General features: G+C 50.8%; 1 protein-coding gene across 4 annotated transcripts in view; it reads right to left on the bottom strand.

The window, feature by feature from the left end:
• Nucleotides 1–24,171, bottom strand: part of CTIF (cap binding complex dependent translation initiation factor) — a 315,019-nt gene extending 290,848 nt beyond the window's left edge. For 2 of the 4 annotated variants that reach the window (XM_043889185.1, XM_043889190.1), the window contains exon 1: nucleotides 23,954–24,166. The gene's annotated coding sequence lies outside the window, so the exon portion shown is untranslated. Of the gene's footprint in view, nucleotides 1–23,413; nucleotides 23,661–23,953 lie in introns of those variants that run through there. The other 2 variants (XR_006338151.1, XM_043889187.1) reach the window with 2 other exon arrangements.
• Between the last annotated feature and the right edge of the window lie 1,901 nt (nucleotides 24,172–26,072).

Genomic DNA, 26,072 nt, shown 5'->3' with positions numbered 1-26,072 from the left:
AAGGCTGGTTGAATCTGAGGATACAGAAGCCGCAGATAGAGACCCAACTGTATTCTCCTCGGAAAAGGTGCTGCTGCTGAAGGCCGGAACATGACAGAGCTGCGGGGCTCAGGGTCTGCGGAAAACAGGTCCACAATAAATAGGACCTCGAAACAAATTTTAAAACAAAGCTAATTAAGTATACAAAATTATTTGGCAGAGCTGCAAATCAACCAATTGCTATTGAAGGGGGGAAAGGATACAATGTGTAAAACAACACAGTATCGAAGTGATGAGGTGGAGATAATTCTTCACTTAGAATATATTTTAATGCAATGGGGGCCCCACATTTTCAGTAATGTTTTGCAAATTATTAAAAAACACAACCACAAACACTGGTAAAGTATCTTCCCTGAGAACCAAGCTTGTTTTCAAAATATCCTCCAAATGAAACAGTGAGCTACCTGATGCTTCCCATGGATGGTTAACTGTGAGGTGAATGAGGTCACACACTCCTCAGGGTAAGTTACAGCCAGGCTGTGGGGACCTTCGCTGAGGAGGCCTGGGCAGGGGTCATCTGCAGCATACGGAGCTGCCCCGAACCTTTTCTCTGAACAGAAAACCTGTGCCCCACCGACCCCACCCTAGCAGGACCTCCACCCCCACACTGGCAGTCTCACTCCCAGACCCACAAGGCCCCTGCTACCCTTCCAGGCAGCCCGCAAAGCATCTGAGCAAAGCAGGGATCCCACCCACTCCCACAAAAGCCCCTTCTGCTTTGGGACCTTCTCGCCTTCGGGACACCAGACCAGCAAGTCCAGGCACGCCTAAAACAGGCAGGAAGGCAAAGAGAGGGGCTGGCGGGAGGGAGCACTTACAAAAAGCTGGCTCTGAGAATAAAGAAAACCCTGATTTGGATAAACCGAGAGACAGTGAAGTGTGGCCTGAAAGCAGCCAAAAGGAAACTGGAAGACTTTTAAAAAAAAGTCTTTTCTCCAAACAGAAAATCTCTGAGAAGGCACTGGGATTCCTGGTTGCCAGGAAGATAATTTCATCATTGGGGAGGGTGGGGTGTTGGGCAGGAGAAGATGGGGTGCTGGCTGGGGGAGGAGGCAGAGCCAGGGGCCCTGAGCACAGTGGAGTACCTAGGAAGACCCCACCCTACACACCCTAGGGGGTCCCAAGCCCCACTGGGCACACACCTAGGAGAAAAGGCAGTGACAGCAAAAACCTCAGGAGAGACCCTTCTGTACAAGGCGGTGGGGCAGGCGGTAGGGGGGTGGGTGGTGGTGGTGGTCGGGAACGCTGAACACATACCATGGTTGAAACCAAGATCTCCTTCAAGATCCCAATCACCTTCAAACTATCCCCAGATCAAGGTCAGCTTCCCACTGGCAATAAACGTGAGTCACCCTCCCCCTCGGCAGCTCCAAAGGTCAGAGAAGGCTACACTTTTTCCCTGAAGACTGCCTCTTAGGAGGGAGGTGGGCTCAGTCAAGACAGCTATTATGCACACAGGAAAGACCCCCAAGGGCCCCTCTGCAGCCCCAGGCTCCCACCTCTCCGAAGAAATGCTGCCACCCCCATCTTTTAACTCCCCCAGGTTGATTTAGGGTTATTGGTAGTAGGGAGCTGGGCAGGGGACATTCAGAGTGGGAAGCCGGCCCTTGCAGAATTTTATAGCTCAATTCGAAGGTAAATCACTCTGGGCCAGAGAACTGACTCCACACAGATTTACTCGTTTTAATATTTGTTTGGGGGCACTGCAATTAATTGAAAGACGCCTTCTTCCATTTACGGTTCTGAAATGTTGGACCTTGGTCTCTGAGCACTCATTTTTATTGAGCATAATGACGATCATTTGTCAGGAGTCCTCATTCCCAGGGAACAGAGCTCTCCACAGTTACAGGCCCGCCTGAGTTCCCAAAAACCAGAATCGATTCTTCCTGAAGAAACCCGATCAAGGTACACAGATCCTGGAAATTTGCTAACCTGAGAGCCTCCAGGGGTTGTCAGATTCTGTCCTTGGGGTCCTGGGGGCTGCAGGGAGAGAAGCCAGAGGATGAGAGGAAGATGCTGACCATCTCCCTATGAGACCTAGTCATCCCACCTCCCTCTGCACATCAGGCCACCAGTGAGCAGCACGGAGCAGGTAAGAACATGAACTCTGGAGCCAGACTGCTAAACTCGCAGCTTGCCTTTGCCACTTATTCACTGTGTGACCTTAGGCAAGTCATGTAAACTCTCTGTTAACTGTCTCAATTTTCTCATCTCTAAAACTGGAACAGTAACAATATCCATCTCACAGGGTTTTTATAAGAATGAAAACCAGTTGATAATTTAAAAGTACTTGGTAGAGCACCTGGCATAAGCACTAGAGGAACTGATTTATTGTAAATCAGTAAAATGAATTGATTTCTTGGTAAATTGATCTGTTTTATTGGTAAAGTTATTTGAAGAAAGAACCACGCAGCTAAAATGAAGTTTGAAAATCACTATTTTTGTACCAGGGGTCTACAGACTTTCTGTCAAGTGCCAGAGAGTTCATATTTCAGGCTTTGTGGGCCATGTGGCTCTTGCTGCAACCAGCAGAAGGCAACTACAGATGTATTTAAAGCAAAAGACATGACTGTGCTCCAATAAGATGTCACTTAGGAAAACAGACATTGGGCTAGCTTGGTCTGCAGGCTGTAGTTTGCTGACCCCTGGACTGGACCAAACTGTCTGTTGCACAAACGAGGAGAACACAGTGGGGAGTTATCTGACAAAGCTGGAACCCAGCTTCCTCCAGGCCAAGGCACACTCTAAAATCAAGAGCCCCAGGAAGGAAAAGAGAAGTCCACCCTGCATGCAGAGCGAATGGGCCCCTACTGTCTCACCAGCAGCAGGACACCAGAGAACAAGGGATCCGAGGCCACTGCTGTCCATCCGCCATACGGCCTGGGCTCCCCCGGAGATGGGCATGGGCCGGGGTGTCTTCCCGTTCATCGCTGTGGCCCAGTGCAGGCTCTTGCCACAGTAGAGCTGCTCCAGGAATAACCATGGCGAGGGCTGCCTGGGGACGCCTCCCGCCCCGCAAGGCCAAGTGCCTACATGCCTGTACGTCAGCCAGTTCTGGGAGTGACTGATTAAATGAAGACGCCCACATACCTGTGACAAGGGGAAGCCACTTTTTAAAGGGCTAGAATATAAAAGGGACATTTATTAACTGTAACTGTGTTTAAACAAAGTTTTATAGACATTTCTTTTTTCACCTGCACATAAAAGACTGCAAGAGGATGAACTCTAAACCTCGGTGAAGGTCTGTGAGAAGGCAGGACATTCCTCTCCTCCTGTGGTTTAAAACATGGACCCCAAATCTCTGACACCACCTCCCCTGCAACCAAGAAGTAGGGTTTATGTCCCTTCCTCTTGAATCTGGCCTTGGTGGCTGTTGCAAGGATGGTACGTGAAACATGAAAGAGACACTCAGGTTTCCAGACCAAGCCTTTAGGAAATCGCAGCCTCTCCTTCCTGTTTCTTGGGACGTTCACTTTGGAACCTAGCCACCATGCTTTGAGGAAGCCCATGAGGCCCCATGGAGAAGCCTCATGGAGGCGAAGCCAACACAACTCACCAGCCTCAGAAACAAGCTGTCTAGGAAGTGGATCTTCCAGCCTTGGTAGAGCGATCCCAGCCAATACCACATGGAGTAGACGTGAGTCGTACCTACTGAGCCCTGCCCAAGTGGCAGGCTCCTAAGCAGAATAAAAGATTAACGCTGTTTAAGGCACTAGGTTTTAGGATTGTTTGTTACACAGCATTAGTAACCAGACTAGGCTTCTTAATTTCCATCATTTGCTCAGGCCACAAAGCTATCTACCCTTACAGATAACACAGCAAAATTTTCTTTTGTTTGTTAGGATTTCGGGGGATAGGGTAGAAATGCAGACCCCAGATTTAATGTTGTTATATTAAAAAACATATGTGATATGTGCTCTATAATAAAAAATATATTTTTGGTCTTCAACCAGTCCTGACACAGAGCTCCTGAAACACTTGGAATTTATAAGAGTTATAAAGGTGTCTTGATATTCAAAACAAATCCCTTCCACCACAACTAGGCTTATGTTAATAAGGTGACTTTTGGAAACTTAAGGATGGGAGCTGATTGCTAGGGGAACCAACCATGTGACTGGAGGGTAGGAAATTTTCGTACCATCCCTGACCTCCAGGGAGAGAGACTGGAGGTTGAATCAACTGCCAATGGTCACTGATTTAATCAAGCATGTCTAAGTAATGAAGCCTTCCTAATATCCCCCAAGAAGATGGGGTTCAGAGTGCTTCCAGGTCGGTGGACATCTGGAGATTTGCAGAGACGGGTGCACTCCAGCAAGGCATGGGAACTCTGAGCCCTCTCCCCATACTTTGCCCTTCACACCTCTTCCACCTGACTGTTTCTGAACCTCAGCAAGTAAAATGTTTCTCTGAGTCCGTGAGCTGCTAACAAATTAGCAGAACCCAGGGAGAGGGATCACTGAAAGCCAGTCAGAAGCATAGCATCTGAAGCTTGGGGTGGGAGACTGAGCCCTTAACCTGTGGGATCTGATGCTGTCCCCAAGTAGGTAGAGTCAGAACTGAGTTATATTGTAGGACACACAGCTGGTGTCAGAGAATGCCTGGTGGTGTAGAAAACCCACACACACATTGTACTGGGAGCAGAACTGCAAGGAGCTAAGATAGTTGAGGGTAAAATAGAGAAAAAGTAGGTCTCAGAAGGCTCTGAAGATAGGACAAATATTTTTATCTTAAAAAAAAGGAATTTTGAATCTGCATAAGCACATCAACAAATTTGAGAATGAGACCCCAGAGTCCCAATCTATATACAAGACCACTGGTGGGAGAAGTCCTAATCTCAAATATGCAAATGCATGTCCTGATTTCTGGATCAGAAAATATGGTCAACAACACAACAGGGAACAGAATATTTCGGCCTGAAAATGTTGAGTCCGGTGGTACAAGTGATTGCCTCAGTTTCAACATAACTCTTCTAGATGATCAGAATTTACTCAAATAGAGAGAGTTAAACTTTGTCAGGGTCACCAGGATGAATTAGCTCTAAAATGGAGCCCTCAGTTAACTTAGACAAGAGTATTTATCACTGGTTGGAGAAAGGATGTCAAACAGAACATTCTTTATTGCAGCACATTTGATGCTAAGATGATTTTTCTGACAAATACATCAACTGTCATCGTGCTAAAGTTATTTGGGTACTGATTAAGTTTCTGGTTTCACTTTCATGCATTGGAGAAGGAAATGGCAACCCACTCCAGTATTCTTGCCTGGAGAACCCCAGGGACGGCGGAGCCTGGTGGGCTGCCGTCTGTGGGACTGCACAGAGTCGGACACAACTGAAGCGACTTAGCAGTAGTAGCAATAAGTTTCTGGGGGCTTCCCTGGTGGCTCAGCGGCAAAGAATCAGCCTGTGAATGCAGGAGACACAGGTTTGATCCCCGGTCTGGGAAGATCCCACACGCAGAGAAGCAACTAAGCCTGTGCACAAATACTGCGTCTGCACTCAAGGGCCCAGGAGCCACAAGTACTGAGCCTACAAGCTCCAACTACTGAAACCGGAGCGCCCTAGAGCCCATGCTCTGCACCAGGAGAAGCCACCGCAACGAGAAGCTTACGCACTCCAAACAGAGAATAGCCTCTGCTCGTCACAACTAGAGAAGAGCTCACACAGCAGTGAGGACCCAGCACAGCCAAAAATAAACAAAAATAACTTATTTTTTTTAAAGAAGTTGCTGGTTATCAAAATCCTGGATAACAGAAATTATTGTTTAAAAGGCTACATTTGCTTTTGAAAGAAAACATGTATTATCCATATAAAAGAGGATTCTTTGCTTTATAAAAATATTTACTCAGGTTTTCTTTAGGTAATAACCTCCTTTCATGACAGCTTCCCTGATAGCTCAATTGGTAAAGAATCTGCCTGCAATGCAGGAGACCCCAGTCCAATTCCTGGGTCGGGAAGATCCGCTGGAGAAGGGATAGGCTACCCACTCCAGTATTCTTGGGCTTCCCTTGTGACTCAGCTCGTAAAGAATCCGTCCCACAATGTAGGAGAAGAAAACCCACTGAGAATACCCACTCCAGTATTCTGGCCTGGAGAATTCCATGGACTCTATAGTCCATGGGGTCGCAAAGACTTGGACACAATTGAGTGATTTTCACTTTCCTTTCATGAATCCAAACTACAATCTTATGTATATAAGTTTTGTGTAAATCAATACTTAGAAACCAGCATTTGTTACATGAAAAGAGATAGCCTTGGGCTAAAATCAGTCATGTATTATTCAGAACTCACCCAGTGCCAAGTGACAGAAACCCAACCCAAACTTGATTTTGGCAGCATTTCCCCCAAATTCACCACCTTGGAGTTTTCTGTGCTAGCTGGGTACCAGGTACAACATCATTGTTGAGTTTGTTGACTTTTATTAAACTAAGTTTCCTGCTAAGCAATAATGAAATCACAAGTTTCATATACTAGTGACATATTCTTTCCTTAATGCACATTTAAAATGAATATGTGGCTTCCTAGATAAGTCGACTGAAAATCAGCCTATATTCCCCAACAGTGAATGCTACACTTTAAGGCAGAGAAAGGAGGTTTACCGAATGGAGAACCAGCCCTTAATTTGTTTTCTCACTGACTCGTGTGGTATGTGACCTTGGCCAAGTCACCTAGTTTTGCCCGCTTCAATTCCCGCATTAGAAGAAGTGCATTAGCCCCGTCCACTCCCACTCTTCACAAGAGTGCCGGGGTAATAACCCTGGTGCCTCTGACAACCACCCATCCACAGCGGTCCGGGTCCTCAGGGTGTCCTCAGCCACTAGGATCGGAAGGCTTCATTCCCGCTGTCTGAATGCTGGAGCCAGAGAGGTTGGGCTTCCAGATCTACAGAGATCATGAGCAGGCAGCTGGGGAACTGCGAACTCTGAAAGACACTCATCTGCTTTTCTGGTTTTAAAATCTATTCCAGATGCATTAAGTAAACTTGGCTCTAATGAGGTAACTAAAATCATTAAGACCCTGTGGGGATAAAGCAGGGGTCGGGCTGCCAGAGGATTAAAACCAGGCCCCCAGGATTGTCCACAAGCAGCCCAGCCCACACCGCCCTTGTCCTTACCACGCTGCGTTCAGCCTGTGCAATCCTAGAACCAGGCCACCACCCCCTCCTCACCACCACCCTCACCTGCCATCTATCTGGGTCTTGCGGGGGAATGGAAACAAGATAAGGCGAAAGACGCAGAGGTCTTTGGCTCAATGTGGGCTCTTAAGGTGTGCTGCCCCCGTGGTTGGATTCTCTTTGGTATGAATGAGTTTGCAGTCAACCTAGAGGCAGAAAACACATCACATCACTTATCAGCAACACTCTCCCCACACCCTTTGGCTGATATAACTCAAAGCCTGCAGACTTAAAAGACCTAGAATCGGGCCTGGCATGGGGTGGGGATAATTTCTACCTATTGAAAAATTAATTTTATAGGGAAGGAGCAAACCGTCAGACCACAGGTCCAAACTGCCTATCAAGCGGATCTGGAGCTGCCACCTCAGGTGTGGACAAATGCCTGAGATGACGTCACAGGAATGACTCCTTCCCTAAGGCAACCCATGCTGAGGATGTAACCCCTGCCTTAGAGGCCTGGCATTAGGAACCTCCGAAGGCACCAATCAGAGAGACAGTATCTCATCCAGTCCCTGGGCTCAGTAAGGGGAAAACATCCTGATGTTTGGTGATTCACCCAAGATCACCCAATTATTAATGGCAGACCCACAACCAATGGGCTTCCCAGGTGGCACTAGTGGTAAAAACCCACCTGTCAATGCAGGAGGCCTAAGAGCTGCGGGTTTGATCCCCAGGTTGGGAAGATTCCCTGGAGGAGGGCATAGTAACCTACTCCAGTATTCTTGCTGGAGAATCCCATGGATAAAAGGAGCCTGGCAGGCTACAGTTCATAGGGTCACAAAGAATTACACACGACTGCAGCCTGGTGGACTGTCGTCTACGGGGTCGCACAGGGTCGGACACGACTGAAGCGACTTAGCAGCGGCGGCAGCAGCAGCGACTTAACACACATACCGCACACCATGAACAATGACTTTCCCAGAATACCACACGAGGACCTCAGCATAGTCTGTCAACCCCTGTGCCGTGATGGTTGAAGTACAAAACTCACATAGCAAAATACGCTATGTCACTTATTAGCTGTGTGAATCACTTAACCTCTGTGTCACATCTATAAAATAGAAGGCTAATTAAGGTAACACATGTAAAGTGCTCACTAAGCACTTCAACACAGTAATACTTCACAAATGCTAGGTTTTTAAAGTTACTGTTGGATTGCTCCAGGGTTTTAGCAGAAATACCACCTGTTCAATCCCTGAGTTGACAGATATCTCCTCCACTGCTTAAACAGCAGCTCACAGTGCCAAGAGTCCAGGTCCTACAGCAACGTAGGCCTGGCTTTGGAACCTGGTTTTCATAACCAAATAGCACAGTCAGGGTAGCCAAGACAAGGGAAGCTTGTTTTCCCATTTTCTCATTTCTGGACACTGGAAGTCTGAGACTAAGGTGCCGGCAGGCTGGGTTTCTTCCATGCCCTCTTCTGGGGCTCACAGACAGCCACCTTCTCCGTGTCCTCACATGGTCGTCTCAGGTATCCTAGGTCTGTGTCTTATCTGTGTCCTCACGTCCTTTTAAGGACACCAGTCACACTGCACTAAAGCCACCCATAGGACCTCATTTTACCTTAATTACCACTTTAAGGGCCCCATTTCCAAATACAGTCACATTTCAAGGTACTGGGTGTTAAGACTACAAACATATTCTTGTTGTCGCTGTTTAGTTGCACAGTCGTGTCCAACTCTTTGTGACCCCAGGGACTGTAGCCCGCCAGGCTCCTCTGTCCACGGGATTTCCCAGGCAAGAATACTGGAGTGCATTGCCATGTCCTTCTCCAGGGGATCTTCCCAACCCAGGGATCGAACCCACGTCTCCTGCTTGGCGGGCAGATTCTTGACCGCTGCATTACCTGGGAAGCCCAACAACACACACTTAGAGGGGATACAATTTAACCCAGAACTGTATGATAGATTACCTTTCTTCCTCTTTAGAATAGGAATACGTAGAGACTCACAAATCCTTATCCAGGGCACTGTGCTGTACCACACTGAACTGGTTTCAAATCTGGAGAGATGTCCAAAGTGAACAATTGCCTTTCTTCATGCTACAAATACGTCTTTTGCTTTAGAAAAGATTTGTGTTCTTGGAGCATTGGCCTTGTGGCAAGCACTGCCCTAGCCCTGTGGGAAATCCACAAGTGACTCAGACCAGGCTATGACCTTCTAGGTACTTCTGATCTCAGAGAGCAGAACCAAAGAATGAATGATGGCAGTGATGCAAAGTGCGAAGTGCGCTAAAGATGTGCAGGCTAAAGGCTGGGATGGAAGAGGGGGACAAAACTGACCACAGGAGCAGAGTGTAGAAGAGCCCAGAGGGTACTTATTTGCTCCAGGGGACTGGGCGGCCTTCCCATGACCTGAGCTGTCTGTTTGTAGAAGAGCATGATGGTCTGGGGAGGGGAAGATGGTGTCCACCATAATCTTCCCATGACCTACCTTCACCAGGACCAGAGTTCTCAATCAGCAGGGGCAGGAGAAGTAACCCTGCAGGATCCCTAGTGGCCAAGCCACACTAAGAAGCAACTTCCTCCCTCAATCCCCACAGATGCCTGCAAAGGTGACCGCTGGCTGCCATGGACCAGCCAAGCCCCTCATGCATCTCCAGTCCTGCTGTCAGGACCACCAACAACATAGGACCCCTTCCTCTGGACAATTCTGCTGGGCTTCTCCACCTGGCCCAAGTGACAGGAACTCAGAGGGGCTACTGGGAAAGGGGGCATAGAACCTAGCTGAGACCCCACAAAAGGCATCCATGGGACACCTAGTGTCGTACACTCCCATACTATCTACCCATTCATAACTCATGCTTAGTCACTCAGTCATGCCCAAGTCTTTGAGACTCCATGGACTGCAGCCCACTAGGCTTCTCTATCCATGGGATTTTCTTCCAGGCAAGAATACTGGAGTGGGTGGCCATTTCCTCCTCCAGGGGATCTTCCCAAACCAGGGATCAAACTCACGTCTCTTGCATCTCCTGCTTGGCAGGCAGATTCTTTATTGCTGAGCCACCAGGGAAGCCCTATCTACAGATTAAGAAATAATAATTACTAGAAAAGGCAATATTATAGTGGAAGAAAGAAGATTCATTGCCAGAGCCAGGGGATGGATTTGCTTTTCTTCTTCTGTATCTCACTTATACTATAAAACATTTACTTTGGGGAATTCCCTGGTAGTCCAGTGGTTAAGACTCCATGCTTCTACTGCAGGGGACACAGGTTTGATCCCTACTTGGGGAACTAAGATCTCATATGCCAAGTGGTGCAGTCTAAATAAATAACTAGTCGTGTGAAGTATTTTTAATTATTTTATAAGAAAGTATTTCTCAATAAAGCTGATACGTCCCCAAGTAAATAAATAATTAGTATCATATTGAAATCTGGTGAGGCAAACAATCATTACTTACCCAACCATCATCCCCCTCTCCACGTCTCTTCAATGTAACTTGATGGGAAATACTAGCAGGGGGATTCTGGGAAAGGTTTTCATACCTGATAAATGAAGGCATAAGGATGGTAGAGCCACTGTGCAAGACAGCATGGAAGTTTCTCAAAAAACAAAAAAATACGGGGTGGGGCCAAAAAAAAAAAAGAAAAAACCAGACCTACCCTTTGACCCAACAATTCTACTCCTGAAGAGAACAAAAACACACTAATTTGAAAAGATACGTGTGCCCTAATTTTCATAGCAGCATTATTTACAATTGCTAAGATATGGAAACAACCTAAGTGTCCATCAACAGATGAATGCATCAGATGTGAAACACACTCACTCACACACACACACACACACACACAATGGAACCCTAGCTAGACATAAAAGAGAATGAAATGTTGCCACTTAAGCAACATGGATAGACTTGGAAGGCATTACGTTAGGTAAAATAAGTTAGAGAAAGACAAATACTATCTGATATCATTTATATGGGGAATCTAAAAAATACTGCAAACTAGTGAATATAACAAAAAAGCAGACTCGCAGATATTGAGAACAATCGAGTGGTTACCAGTGGAGAGAAGGAAGTGGGGAAGGGCAAAGTAAGTATAGGGGCTTGGGTACAAACTAGCATGTATAAAACAAACTAAAAGGATATATTGTACAACATGGGGAACACAGCCAATATTTTTAGTAACTATAAATGGAATATAATCTTTAAAAATTGTGCATCACTATATTATACACCTGTAACAGACATTATACATCAACTATACGACTTTTTGCAACCCCATGGACTATAGCCCACCAGGCTCCTCTGTCCTGGGATTCTCCAGGCAAGAATACTGGAGTCGGTTGCCATTTCCTCCTCCAGGGGATGTTCCCAACCCAGGAATCGAACCAGGTCTCCTGCATTGCAGGTGGATTCTTTACTGAGCCACCTGGGAAGCACACATATTATATACCTATAACATGCAATATTTTACATCACTATACAACAAAGGTCCGTCTGGTCAAGGCTATGGTTTTTCCAGTGGTCATGTATGGATGTGAGAGTTGGACTGTGAAGAAAGCTGAGTGCCGAAAAATTGATGCTTTTGAACTGTGGTGTTGGAGAAGACTCTTGAGAGTCCCTTGGACTGCAAGGAGATCCAACCAGTCCATCCTAAAGGAGATCAGTCCTGGGTGTTCATTGGAAGGACTGACGCTGAAGCTGAAACTCCAGTACTTTGACCACCTCATGCGAAGAGTTGACTCATTGGAAAAGACCCTGATGCTGGGAGGGATTGGGGGCAGGAGGAGAAGGGGACGACAGAGGATGAGATGGCTGGATGGCATCACTGACTCGATGGGCATGAGTATGAGTAAACTCCGCGAGTTGGTGATGGACAGGGAGGCCTGGCGTGCTGCGATTCATGGGGTCGCAAAGAGTCGGACACGACTGAGTGACTGAACTGAACTGAACTGATACTTCAAAAGAAAAGAAAAATATTTTTTTAAGACACATGGAGAAACTCACCTGCCTGCCTGCCTTCTAATACAGTTACATGAGAAAGTGATAGGTGGAGTGTGGCGGCAATGCTGTGACCATGAGGGGACAAGCCTGAGCCAATATGCTGTAAATGGCTGCCTGCAAGGTTATAATGAATGCTTAAAATTATCCCTGCCCCACTGAAATAAGCAACTGTTAGAACCCACAACATTTAGACTTCTGGTTAGTTAGGTCTATAAACATCTTGTTTTCTAAGCGACTGTTAGTCCGGTGTCCTCTCGGCTGCAGCCAATAACATTCTGCAAGCCAAGTGGTTCTCCTCTCTCCAAATGTCCATCTCTGGCTCCAAAACTGAGATCACAGTGAGGTCGATATAAGATGAAACCTCGTGACCTTAAACCGAATCCCATCAGAGTTCGTGGTCCACAGTTCCCACAGATAAAGCTTTCCTCTCCAGCCCCTGAGAAAAACAGGAAACAGATGCCAGTTTCTCTGGCAGCCAAGCCCCTCCCATAGAGCATCCCCGCGTGCATCCTGTAGCACAAAGGACGGACAACGCTGTCAGGTACGGCCCACACACCTTCACCCTCCCAGGCCCACGTGGCCATAAGCCCCCATTTGCCCAGGACAGTCTCCGTTTACCTCTGAGTCCTCCCTTTCACTCTCAAAGGTGCCTCCATTTGGACAAAAAAATTGGAGACATCCTACTTCTGGCTGCCTCAGCACTTTTCTTTTTCTTTTCCCCCTACTTTCTGTACCACACGAACACAAGGCCATTCTGTCTTCCCCACCAAAATGAAGTCAGGAGGCAAGGACCCTGCCAGGTTCAGCCGAATTCCTCTGACCCGCAGCAGGCGTCTGATAACACGCCTGCTAAACTGAACCAAATGTTAACAGAAGAGTCTTAAAGCTAAAAGGTCTGGGGCAAGCCAGTAAAATGTGAACACAGAGAACAGTTTTTAGAGGGAGGAGAAACTGGGTACCTTTCCAGAATCCCTGACCTTCACCACTGGGTTTGTCAGGATATCCGGGCATCCAGCTGGCTGATGCAATCCCGGGGCAAAGACAGCTCATGCTCCGCATAAGCCCACACGGCACCTGTTGACTAAATGGACCCCGCAGATGCCAGCTGACCTGGGGATGCAAAGGAGCAGAAAGCCTTTGGCCTCCTCAAAGAAGAGCCCAGGGCGCTGTAGACCAACACCCAGAGACAAATCAACTGCATGCTGGGAAAACACTGTCATTGTCAACACCTTCCTGCCTGGGGACACACACTGTCCAGCAGACCACTTTTGTGATCTCATGGTGCAAACTCTAAGTAGCTCCCCAAGTGACCCATGAATACGGCAAAGGCCTTTGGGTTCTTGGCTCATGGTGAGATCAGGGCACGGCCTTCCCCGGGGGATGGCCCTATAAGGGAACAGTGTGAGGAATGCCTGCCCCACCCACTTCGGATGGAACCACACACATTCCTTCTGAATAACTTTCGGGCTCAATTATCACAACTACAGTTGGGTATTTCCATGTCTCCGCCTCCCTTCCTCTCCCTCACAGAGTCTACTTTTACTTAGTAACACATACAGAGAACACGTAGCACTTCCAGGGCACCTAACACTCAGTTAACCCTGATAGCTCAGTTCATAAAGAATCCGCCTGCAATGCAGGAGATCCGGGTTCCATTCCTGTGTTGGGAAGATCCGATGGAGAAGGGATAGGCTACCCACTCTAGTATTCTTGGGCTTCCCTGGTGGCTCAGCTGGTAAAGAATCCGCCTACAATGTGGGAGACCTGGGTTCGATCCCTGGGTTGGGAAGATCCCCTGGAGAAGGGAAAGGCTACCCACTGCAGTATTCTGGCCTAGAGAATTCCATGGACTGTATAGGCCATGGGGTCACAAAGACTGAGTGACTTTCACGTTTTCCCTGCATCAGGTTCCCGAGTCACTTACTACCAAAATGTATTCTGGGGTTGGAGGATAGAACTGCTTCTCTCATCGCAATCTGAAAAGCACTGAGCCAACCTCTCAAAACTTCTACATCACAGCCAGCTCAGCAAACCTGACATCTCAGCTTCAAAAGCTCCCTCTTTGCTAAGTTAGGATGGAAGCTGGCTCGATTCTCACAGAATCTTAACTTGACAAATTAAGGCCCTTCCAGCAAAAGCGAGCAGGATGGTGAAAGGCCTCCAAAACATCTCTCCCGACAGCCCGCAGCTGAAGGGGTGATGGGTGGAAACCGTCTGGCAGCGCCTGAGGCTCACAGGAGGCCTTCCTGCTGCAAGAGCCTTCTGACGAGGGAAGGCACTGCCTGGTAAAGCCGCACACTCCCGGCCACGGGAAGCCATTGAGCAAGTGTTGGTGGAGACAGGATTCCCACTCCAGGGAGGAGGCCTACTAGGTGACCTCTAAGATGTCTCCCGAGTTCAAAACTCAAGAAAATCAAGCCTCTGGGCTTAGGGTAGACAATGGGAAGGAGCAGCTGGAAACTGCCCAGGGTACCCTGAGGGGGAGGCTGGTGGGCTACAGTCCACGGGGTCACAAAGAGCCAGACACGACCGAGCGACTAAGCATACATACACACACATTCTGAGGGGGAACCTAGGCAGAAGCCTCATCTGGAAAGATCCGGCCTGAATCAACAGTGGAAAGGACGTGAGGCCTTCCTGGACAGGCTTGTCTGCAGGCCTCTGCTGACAGATGAAGCTTCGGGCCCGCACATTCCTTCTCCAGAGTCCTGCACATGCCCTCTGCAGTGTCCACGGGTCACAAAGGCCCCTATCAAAGGTTCCCATCAAGGCCTCTCTCTCCTCCTCCTCACTCAGGAACTCCCGGGTCCTGCAGCTTCTCTCCAAGGAGGCGATCCAAGTCAGTGAAGGGTGAAGAGCCCCAGGATCTTCCCAGCACCCCTGAGAGCCTGAAGCCCACAGGCAAAAAGACCCTGGCCCCCAGAGGCTTTATGTACTAATTCCTTGGGGACCTCTGTACCACATGTGTGTGTGTTAGTCACTCAGTCGTGTCCGACTCTTTGCAACTCCGTGGACTGTAGCCCGCCAGGCTCCTCAGTCCATGGAATTCTCCAGGCTAGAATACTGGGGTGGATTGCCATTCTCTTCTCCAGGGGATCGTCCCGACCCAGGGATCAAACCCGGGTCTCCCGCACTGCAGACAGATTTCTTTACCATCTGAGATACCAGGGAAGCCCCAAGCTGTGTGCAGTGGCCATCCAAAGCTACAATAGGCCTGAGGTTTCAAGGTTCCCGGAAAGATTTTTCCCCTCCCCCAAATTCAGGCCAAGACAGACAAGCTCCCCCTCCCCCGCTTCTATGCCAGAGGGCGGCTGTCTATTCCACCGTCTTCCCAAGCCTGCACACCTTAGCAGGGGCCCGATTCAGGCAGGGCCCTCCACGCCAACTCCCAGTCTCACCTCGGACCCTGGAGGAGGCGCTGTCAAGGGCTCAACAGCCTTTGGTTCTGAGACCCCTCAAGATGCCCACAGCCACCCCTACCTCCAGGCCAGGCCTGGCATCAGCGCTTGTTTCATGCTCCGCTTTGAGCTCCCTGGGGACTGCCCTTCCAAATGAGGAGCTCAGCGCTTCTCTGAAAGGATGCTAGTCGTATTTCATACGACATTTCTAGGTGCTTGGTAGTTGGAAGGTTTTCAAGATTTTAACTCCACTATGGTACTAAAAATATTCTAAATCAGTGTTGGAATCCCCCTTGGACTTGTTCACAGGAACCTCCCCTGGCTGACCTCCCCCGTCCCCACCCCGCCCGGCACCAAACAACAAACTCTGGTCACATCCCTGCAGATCCAAATACATACAATGAACACCTACCATGTAGGTCCTGGGTGTTCAAAAATGGCAAGACTGGCGCTCGGCCCAAAACACAGCAGCTCTATAAAAATGCAGCATGGCAAGAGAGAAATTCCTGCAAACCTCTTCCATGTAACGTGCAGCCCACTACTTGCCCAGGTTGTCACAGCTGTTTAGTGGCTTCACAGGGCCTCATCTTGTCTCCCAACTAGACCAGACCAGCTAGACTCGTGGGCAGAGGTACAGGTCTCCCCTGCCCTCGACTCTCAGCCTGAGAGCCTGGGACAGAGATCTCACCAGGGTTGCTAAAAAATGACAAAGCCTCTCGCCTAACGCACTCGAATGCTTCCAGCTGAGGCGCGCTCTCGACCGTCTCTCCGGATTCTGCCAGCTGGGCCTCCAGCATGACACAGCATCCCCGCCCGGCTTCCCTGACAACAGCGGGCCCGGTGTGACAAAGGTTTCTCTGATGACGGGAGGAAGGGGTCTTCTGGTTGTCTACAGCAGCCCCCATGGCGGTCCCGTCCCGCCACCAACCTCCCCACCCCGCTCCCAGGACTGCAGCTCCTGCCTACACCTCCGGCTCAGGCTTCCACCCTGCATATGGTCTGGAAGATAGCTCCACTGGACTACCCTACCCGCGATTCCACTCGACATGTCTTACGTTAAACTCACCGCACCATCCCAGCACACCTGCTCCAGCCACCACCAGAAGGTCACACCCCAGTAAAGGTCACCATCCACTGAGTCGAGGAGGCCAGAGACCTGGGAGTCAGCTGGGTCTCCTCCCTTATCCCCCAAAGCTAAGCACTAAAAACTGCAGACTTGACTCCCCAGATGGCTTTAACATGTGACCTTTCCTCTACCCTCATCCACACAGCCCTGCTTCCAGGCCTCCTCTCCAGGGACTGGACCCTGCATGGAGCCTGCTGTTGACGCATGGCCCAGGGGCCGCCTGGCTCCCAGTCATGCTTGCTTCTGGCCCAGGGCTGGGTGGCTGGACTCTGCTGTAAGTCCCATCCGCCCTGCCGAAATGAGAGGTCCCCTGCCAGGCTCTTAAGGTCCTCAGAGCTGGGCTCTGTACGCCTCATTGTGCCTGACCAGCCTGCTACGGCCCCTTCCTACACCCAGGCAGCCTCAGGCCTCCACCCCTTTGCACCCACGCTCCTTCCTTCCCCCAAACATCCTTCTCCTGTCTCCTCTCCAGGTTCCTTCTTTTCCATACCTTCAGATTCAGCGCCTTCGTCATCTCCCTAAGGAAGCCCTCTCTGATTTCTGAGGCTGGAACAGGTGGCCCTTGTCTGGCAGGCAACTTTCTCCACCATTGCGCTCACCGCACCGTGCTGAGTTTAACTGTTTCAGCATCTGTCTCTCCTGGGAGATAGTGGGTTCTTTGAAGGCAGGAGGGTTGTGCCTCTTCACTGTTGTAGCGCCAGGGCAGAGAAAAAGCCCAGTCACTACAAGAAGCCCCCTCTGACTGCAGGACCCACCCAACCTCCTTGGTCAGCTCCACTCTGCTCAAGCACAATTTCCCTTTTACCCCTTTTGGGTCATGGCCCCAGCTGAAAACCTCTGCCATGGCATCTTCCATGACCCCAGACCTACTCCCAAATTCAGCTCTTCCATAAAATCATCCCAAACTAGCCCCAGTCTACATTATCACTGCTATGACATCTGCCTCCCATACTTTATCCATCCCACTCCCTGGGTAACTTAGGACTTGGGTCTGACTCCCGGGCTGGACATCGGCTAGCAGTGGATATCACAAAGAAGGAGCTATAAAAGAATTTTTAAGCTCCAAAAAGTTTGAGACCCTCCACTCACAAAACTGTAATGAGGATGCGGCGTGTGGACCACATCAGCCCAGGACACAAGATTTGAAGTCTGAAGGCTTGGGATCAGATGCCTGCCCTACTACTTACGTGTGACTTGGGCACATCACTAACCATTAGTCACTGAAACTAACAGGCTCAGTTTCCCCATCTGCAAAATGGGAACAATGATAACAGCCTCACAGGACTGTTGTAAAAAGCAGATGAGGTCAATGCGAAGTCAAGTGTAGGGCAATATGACTGTCTCCAGTGCCAATCAATTCCCCCATCCAGCTCCACTACCCCCACACCAGTAGTTCTTGTCCTTACTTGAGTCAGGTTAAGAATCAAATGAAATCTGTGAATCCTCCTCCTAGAAAAAGGCACGTACGTAACAGCCTGGTAAATACCTTTACAAGGTTCCTGAGGACCCCGCCAGGGGAAGGGAAGGCCACAGACCAAACTTAAGTGCACTGGAAGGCCCCAAGCATAAAACCCTCTCCCAAATACACCAGACTCCTGGGAGCTAGAGATGAAAGACAGACCAAGAAGACCAGTGTCAAAGGAAAACTATCTCAAGAATCCAAAAGAAAGAAACAGATGTAGCGTTTTCACTCTTCGGGAAGTAAGAACCCCACCTCTTTCCAGAAAGCATCACAGTGGTTGGCAGAAATCAACACAATTCTGTAAAGCAATTATCTGTCAATTAAAAAAATAAATTAATTTTTTAAAAAAAGAAAGCATCACAGTACAGAGGAAGAAGATTAAATGAGACATCAAAATTTAGTAGTTCTTGTTCCATTCTGCCAACGGCTCCCTGTGACTTTGGGTGAGTCATTTCACGTCTCTGTGCCTCAGGATCTTCAGCTTATCAGCAACGCCCTCCCTGGGCGCCTGGATCTCAGGATGTGTCTGTTCTAACTCTGTTCTGAGCCAGGGCTCTGGCCTGCGTTTAATTCAGATGTAACAGGCAGCGGTCGATAGTCGGCATGGCGGTAATTCTGAGAGAAGGCCGCTGTGACAGCAACGTTCTAAGTTAAACTGCATGCAGGATGAGACAGGAGGGCAGAAGAGTAAAGCCTGAATGTGAACCGCTGAGCTCAGGTGACCAGTGAGTCAGCAGTGAGGCCGGGAGGTAGAGGACCCCTGCAAAAGAGCATCAAAAGGGGCTGCCGCGTTATTGGGTAAGCTATGCAGAAACGCCATCAGGTCTGGAGAATTCCCAGAAACTGCAATTTGCCCGTCTGTTTGTACCTCCTGTTATCGTTCTGGGCTCAGAATTCTCTCCCCATCCTAACCACCACCTCCTGCTTCCCTGTTCAAGTTGTGAACTTAAAACAAGGCAGTGGACCCTAAAACGGAGACGAAATTGGAGAAGAGTGTCAGAGACCCCAGAAGTCAGTTGGGGAATGAACAGCTAAGAAAAGCAGACTCATATTAGAAAATCTACACAGACCTGTGAGACAGAAACTACTAAACTCAGGCAGGGCTTGGCTGAGACTTTGATCAAAAGCCACTGAAGACAGGCTATCACAGCCCATCACAGCTGGGGCAGGACCCTGGAGGACAATGTGTCTGCTCCTCACTGCCCAGCAGACCAACCTGTGGGCTGGCTTCAGGGTCATCTCCCATGAGCTCCTAACTTCTACAGAAGGACAGACCTCCAAGGCCCACTTGGCAGGTTCCAAATAGTTTGAAATTCAGAGCAACAAGGCTCTTCTTCCTCTGTTGTTTCTTTCTGCATTTGCTATAGGAAAGAGACTGGCATTATGAGTTCCTTGCAACCATGTGAAATTGACTAAGTCCCAGGGTGAGCGCTCTAAAATATTTACAATTTGTTCCCTCCTATAGGCTCTGAATCATCTGTTTTTCTGCACTGCAACTTAGCTGTTTCTGCTATCCTGTCTCTGTGTGCCCCAAACACAGTATCTAGCCCAGGAAAGGTGCTCAACAAACATTTGCTGGACTCAAAATCTTACATTTATCTCCACAGCTAAAAGATGTTTTGGCAAGCAGGGCTAAACTGTTAAATTTTCTTCACGTGTACTTCAAGATACACAAACATTCTCAATATGTATTTGTAAATGAACAGCTGATTACCTAGCCAACCCTAATAACCCCCCAGGCTGTGTCTGAGAACCTTCACTGCCTGAACTCTGAGAAATGCACACAGTTATGTAGGAATTTTTTTGTTCTTTTAAAGTCTTCCATCCCTGGAGATGGAAGGGGCAGGGAGTAGAACCTGGATGGTTTCTCAGGAGCTACACTTTAAATCCATGGTTTTGGAACCAGTAAAGAACAAACCTTAGATTCAATAAGGACCCCATAAAACACACCCATATGAACACAGGCATATGTTGCAGAAACATATATCCATATGTATTTATTACATGCAGTTATGATTCTGGTACATACTGCATGCATCGAAGCTGACAATCATTCACCAACTGGAAATTATCAGATAAGTGATAATAATAGCAATGCAGACATCTGCATTTTTAATACTTATTCTCATTAGGACTGGCAGCGAACCAAGTGTTTTTGGACAAAGAATAAATACCATAATTTCATAATGTTCATGGGTGTTGGAGAAGACTCTTGAGAGTCCCTTGGACTGCAAGGAGATCAAACCAGTCAATTATAAAGGAAATAAGTCCTAAATATTCATTGGAAGGACTGATGCTGAAGCTGAAACTCCAATCCTTTGGCCACCTGATGCGAAGAACTGACTCACAGGAAAAGCCCCTGATGTTGGGAAAGACTGAAGGCGGGAGGAGAAGGGAAAGACAGAAGATGAGATGGTTGGATGGCATCACCAACTCGATGGACATAAGTTTGAGCAAGTTCCGGGAGCTGATGATGGACAGGTAAGTCTGGGGTGGTGCATGCAGTCCATGGGTTCACAAAGAGTCAGACACAACTGACTGACTGAACGACCAAACTGAAATACATTAATTTACCCCCTGACTCAGGTTTAGTATTTCCTAGGGTGCCAAGACCCACACTTACTAAAAGAAGAAAAAAAGTTGGCCACAACTGAAGTTAAAAGGCCACAGACTGGGCTTCCTTGGTGGCTCAGTGGTAAAGAATCTGCCTGCCAGTGCAGGAGACTTGGGTTTGATCCTTGGTCAGGGAAGATCCTACATGACCCGGAGCAACTAGGCCCATGGGCCACAACTATTCAGTCTGTGCTCTAGAGCCTGGGAGCCCCAACTACTAAGCCCATGTGAGGCAACTACTTAAGCCCCAGTACCCCAGAGCCTGTGCTCCACAACAAGAGGAGCCACTGCAATGCGAGGTCTGTGTACCACAGCCAGAGAAAAGCCAGGGCAGGAAGGAAGACTCAGCACGGCTATAAATAAATAAACAAATAAAATTATTTTAAAACAAACCAAAGGAAAAAAAAGTGACAGTCTAAGAAGTGAAATCACAGAGAGATCTAAGGCAAGTCTCCTTCCTTTTTTGAGCCTCAATGTACTGTTCTGTAAAATGGGGTTAATATCCCCCATACCTCACGGGGCCGTCTTAACAAATGCGATGCAGGGGAGGGCGCCTAGACATACAAACATATTATTATTCTAGCAATCTGTTAATCACTGGTGACACTGCACCCCCGGATGCATTACAAAATTACTGCTTCCAAGCGCACGTTATCCAAGACAGACACTGGACCCAGCAGGTGAGATGATCTGTGTGTAAATCGAATCCTGTCTCAAACACTTTAAGGGAGCTTCCTGGGGCCACCTGAGTGCATCCCGCGAGGGACCGAACACTTAACGTCTGCTCAGGGCGTCTGTTCCAGTATAACCGGGTTTTCTTGAAAGCCAAGCAGTTTTCCTCGCGCGTTCCCAGAATGCTCGGAGCCAGGCTCGCTGAGGTTTTCGGCCCAGACCCGGCGCTGGACAGGAGGAACAGGGCCGGACAGCCTGCGGCCCTGCCCGCCCCCTGGGCGGCTCCTTCCTCTGGCTTTCAGCTCGGGCGGTAGCGGCGCTCGTGCTGTGTCACTTTCGCCTTCGGAAGCCCCCAGCCGCTGCGGAACCCGCAGCTCCGGTGGCTTCCTCCCTCTGCGCGCGGGCCCTGAGCCTGGGAGATAATCCCCTGTCGCAGAGACCCAGCTCCGGGAGGGCAAAGACCTGCCTGCGGCCGGCTGGGCACCCGGCACCCGCGCCGGAGGCCGCTCGGGGCGGAGAGCGCGACCCGGCGGGCCGGGCAGCCTTCGGCCCCCACTGTCTCTAGGACGAAGAATTGGGAGCGGGTGCGCAGGGCGCACCTATTCCCTCCAGGATCTGCGAAGGCAGCAGCAGGCGCGGCCGCGCGCACCCACAGCGCGCCCCGGGCCAAGGGTCAAGCGAGGGGGGCGGGGGCGCGACGCACAAGCGCCCCGCGGCTCCTCCAGGCCCAGTCAGACCAGCCCGCGGCGCCGCCAAGTAGATGGCCAGCCTGCCGGGTCCGGTTCGGGGGTGGAGGGGGGGGGGTCGGGGACGCGAGGAGAGGGACCGCGGCACGTCTCTGGCCAGGTCCTCCCTCAGCGACCCGGCTCACACGCCACCCCAGGGTCTCCCCGAGCGCCCGGCCGCACGACACCCCTCTCCAAGGAACCCGGGCGGTGGCGCGGACACACACGATCGGAGGGACCGATCCCCGCGGGGGCTCGGGGCCCAAGCGCGTCCCCACTACGCATCGGTCTGCGGTCCCCGCCCCCCCCCCCCCACGCGCACAGACGCCAGAGCGGTGTGTACACACACAAATAGCTGGGCGGGGGAGGCGACGCCTCACTCCCTGAGTGGGGATGCACACCGTGCTGCCAGCCACCCCTCCCCTTTACACGCCGCATCTCCCTCTCTATTCACGCCTGCCCCCCCCCCAACACCAACCCTGAAAACTCCGCGAAACCGAACAGCCAAAGCAGCCCAGATGAGGGGCTCAGACCTCCACCCCCCTTCCACAACTGTCATTTAACATCAGAGGAGAGACGGACCCAACTCAGATGCGCGGTTCCCGGGACGCCTCCCCCAGCGGTACCCAGGCTCCGACACACGGCCCTCCGGGGCACCAGATCTCCGCTGCAGCCGAGCCACCGCCCCCCTGCCCGCCGCCCACCACCCTCTCCCCCAAACACACACCCCAACAGGACCCGCGTCCGGGACAGTCACCTGCTCGTTAAAGAGCCCGAGCCGGAGCCCACTCCGCTCCGGCCCGGGTCACCAGCCACCGCGAGCTGGCTTTTCAGAGCCTGTCAACTTAACCCTGACTCCGCCGGACGGGTCTGTTCCCCAGGCCCGATTACACGGCGGCGGCAAGAATAAGAACGTAAAAAAAGAAAGGAGAATCACTGCCGTGGGGAAGGTCCAAAGCTGCGACCGCAGTGGAAGCAGCGATCCGGCTTCCTCCTCTGCTCCCATCCCCCCGCGCCCCCCGCGGCCCGCGGGCTCACCAGGGACGGAGGGAGGGTGCAGCCTGTCTAGACGACAGACATCTCCGCGCCCGCGGGGACGGGCGCGCACACACACACACACACTCACACGCGGCCGCTGCCACAGACACAATCGGTCGCCGGAGGACAGAGGGGCAGCGTGAAGACACTCCCAGGGTCCCTCCGGGAGCTGCGACCGCGGCAGCCTTCGGCCCCGAGCCGCCACCCGGAGCCACGCTCCCTACCTCCGCCGACTACAGTCAGAACAGCTGCAAGTTTGGCCGGTTCCTGAACCAATGCAGCAAATGCGGGCTTCAAAACAAAAGGGAGAGGAATCACGCTCGCTCGCTCGCTTCCTCCCTCCGGGTCGGAATCCGGCACCTGACAGCGGCTACACCGTGCGGCTCCAACGCGAGCCGGGCTCCAACCGTGCGCCCCCCTCACCCCACGCCAAGAGAGCCCCCCTCCTCACTGGAGCTCCAGGGCTACGGCTCCCTACTGGCAGGGAACCCGGCTGAGAAGGGGCAAACCTGGGGAGGGGGCGAGATCTGAGTGCGGTCCCCGACAGAGGCGGGGACGCAGGATGGGCGCGGACGCCTGGCTGCCCCGGGCGTAGGGTGGGAGGAGGAGGTAGGGGGGTAGGGGGCTAATTGTTTGGGGCCGTTTTCCCGGATTTATCTGTAAGCACGCACACGTCACAGAGCCCTTCCTCACGGGTCCCGGAATCGACCCGCAACGGGAGATGACTACACGAGGCGGGGGCGGACGGTGGGGGAGATGCTCACCTCGGGGTTCCTCAGGCCGCCGCTCCGAGCCCGAGTCCGGGGTGGGGTGGGGGGGGTGGGGGAAGGGGGCAGGGAAGGAGAAGGGAGGGAGGAGGCTCGGGAGAGCCGATTCCCCGTCCCGAGTTCCGCGCGTCCCGGCGGCGGAGGGGGGCCTCCGGCGCCCCAGCGCACAAACCCAGGCGAGAGGGGAGGGAGGGAGGGAAGGGAAGGAGGGAAGGAGGGGCGGGCGGGGGGAGGGAGCAGAGGAAGGAAAAAAAAAAAAAAATGATCCCTGCTCTGACACAGGGAAAGAGAATGTAGGAGGGTGACGTCCAGGCCCCGCCCTCCCCTCCGGCCACGTGCAGAGACATGAAAGGAACCAGGGCGGCGGGAGGCCTGCTGGGTAATGTAGTTCGCCTTTCTTTCCCGGGATGGCGGGCCCTGGAGAAGCGGGCCGCCGCCAGGGCGCGGGGACAGGCCGCCCGAGCCGCCCAGACGGCAAGTCTAGCCGCGCCGAAACCCCAAGCCCGACGTCCTATCCCCACCCCACCCCCCGCGCGCTGGCGCCGCCCCGCGTGGGGACCTCAACTGGGGACTTGGGCGAGGACGGAAACATTTGATTTTAGGGACAGGACGGCTTTAAGGATGAGGACTTCCTGGCTCTTAAGTGCTAAGTCCGTCCTAAGAGCAGATAAAAGGGAGCGCTGTGTATGCCCTGGGCGGCCCAAGGGCAGTTACTAATGCTCTATTAAATGCTACCGTCTGTTACTGAGATGCATATGTTATAATTAACATTTGAACATCTCAGTGGCAGGGGCGGGATGTTGTAATTAGATATGCACTTTGCAACCAATTAATTTTCCATTGGCCATGCTAAGGGCTAAGGCAGGGGACTTGGTGGACAGGAGAATTCAGCGCAATGGGTAATTCAGTAATCACTTTACCAAATCACCAGTGTCTTCCAAGTACCTGTTAGGTGCTGGGCACTGGGCTTAGCACAGAGAAGCCTTCTGGAGAAATATATGATGCTGTACACCCTCCAAGCAAAGGGGCTATGAACTCCCTTAAACTCATGGAAAGGGGTTATCAACTCATGGAAGGAGCTGTGTGACATGATATAATTGCTGAAGAAAATCGTTTATAAATTCATGTTACATTTGATGAGCACTTTTCACAGACAGGACAGGTCTGGGGATGCCAAGACAGGTGAGACCCTCAAGGAGTTCAAAGTCTAGCATAAGGACTGCAGTCAGTGAAGGTATAGGGGCTAAGTCCACACTTAACATAGGTATAGGCTAAAGTGCTATGGAACCCTCAGGAGGAGCAGCCAACCAGGATGGAGCATGGATGGGAGTAGGAGAGGATCAAGGAAGGCTTCCTTGGAGGAGGTAGTATTTTAGGTACGAATTACTAAAAAATGTTAACAAAGGCAAAAGAAAGAATTGACCTCTGACAAGGCTACAGGGTCCAAAGGCTCCAGACAGAGATAAAAGAGCAAATTCTGAAAGTCCTAGCGATTTGGCAGAGCAAAAGGGAGACTCCAAAAGGGGAGTCAGGGATGAAGGGTGGGTCTAGAGGACAGAAGAAGCCTGGGATGGCTTTTCACCAGGGGTGGGGCTTGCAATGAGCCTTAAAGGAGGAGTGGGAGTTCTTTGAAAGCAGAGAGCATGTCTTCCTGGTATGCGCCAAGCCATCAGAGGAAAGCAAAGCAGCATCTGCAGCCACGTCTGGCTCTTTTGACTCTTGAACCAAAGTGCATGGAGGTGGGTCATCCCCTCCCTTCTAGAGAAAGGCAGCGGGCCCATAGTCAGGCATTCATAAGAGGTAGAGTGGGTATCAGAAGCCACGCCAGGCCCAATCCCTGCGGTGAAGGAGCATGTTTAAGTACACCTGACTCTTCCTGCTGCTTTGTCCCTCTTAGCATTTATGCCTCATTGGCTCAGCAGTTATTTTTGCGCTTTAACATCTGCACGATTACCCGGGTTTACAAAATATGCACCGATAGTACCAGAGTCTATCCCCTCAGCAAATTCCCCTTTACCCACCTTTTGTTGTCAGCGGTGTTTTGCACATTGTGTGATAGGCCTGCTACTTGCAAAGGCAGAAGAATGGAATTGTCTGGGTCTTGGTTTTGCCTGTG

This window comes from Cervus elaphus, chromosome 27 (assembly GCF_910594005.1).
Source record: "Cervus elaphus chromosome 27, mCerEla1.1, whole genome shotgun sequence".
NCBI classification, from domain to species: domain Eukaryota; kingdom Metazoa; phylum Chordata; class Mammalia; order Artiodactyla; family Cervidae; genus Cervus; species Cervus elaphus.
This window is presented reverse-complemented; position numbering and strand designations above follow the sequence as displayed.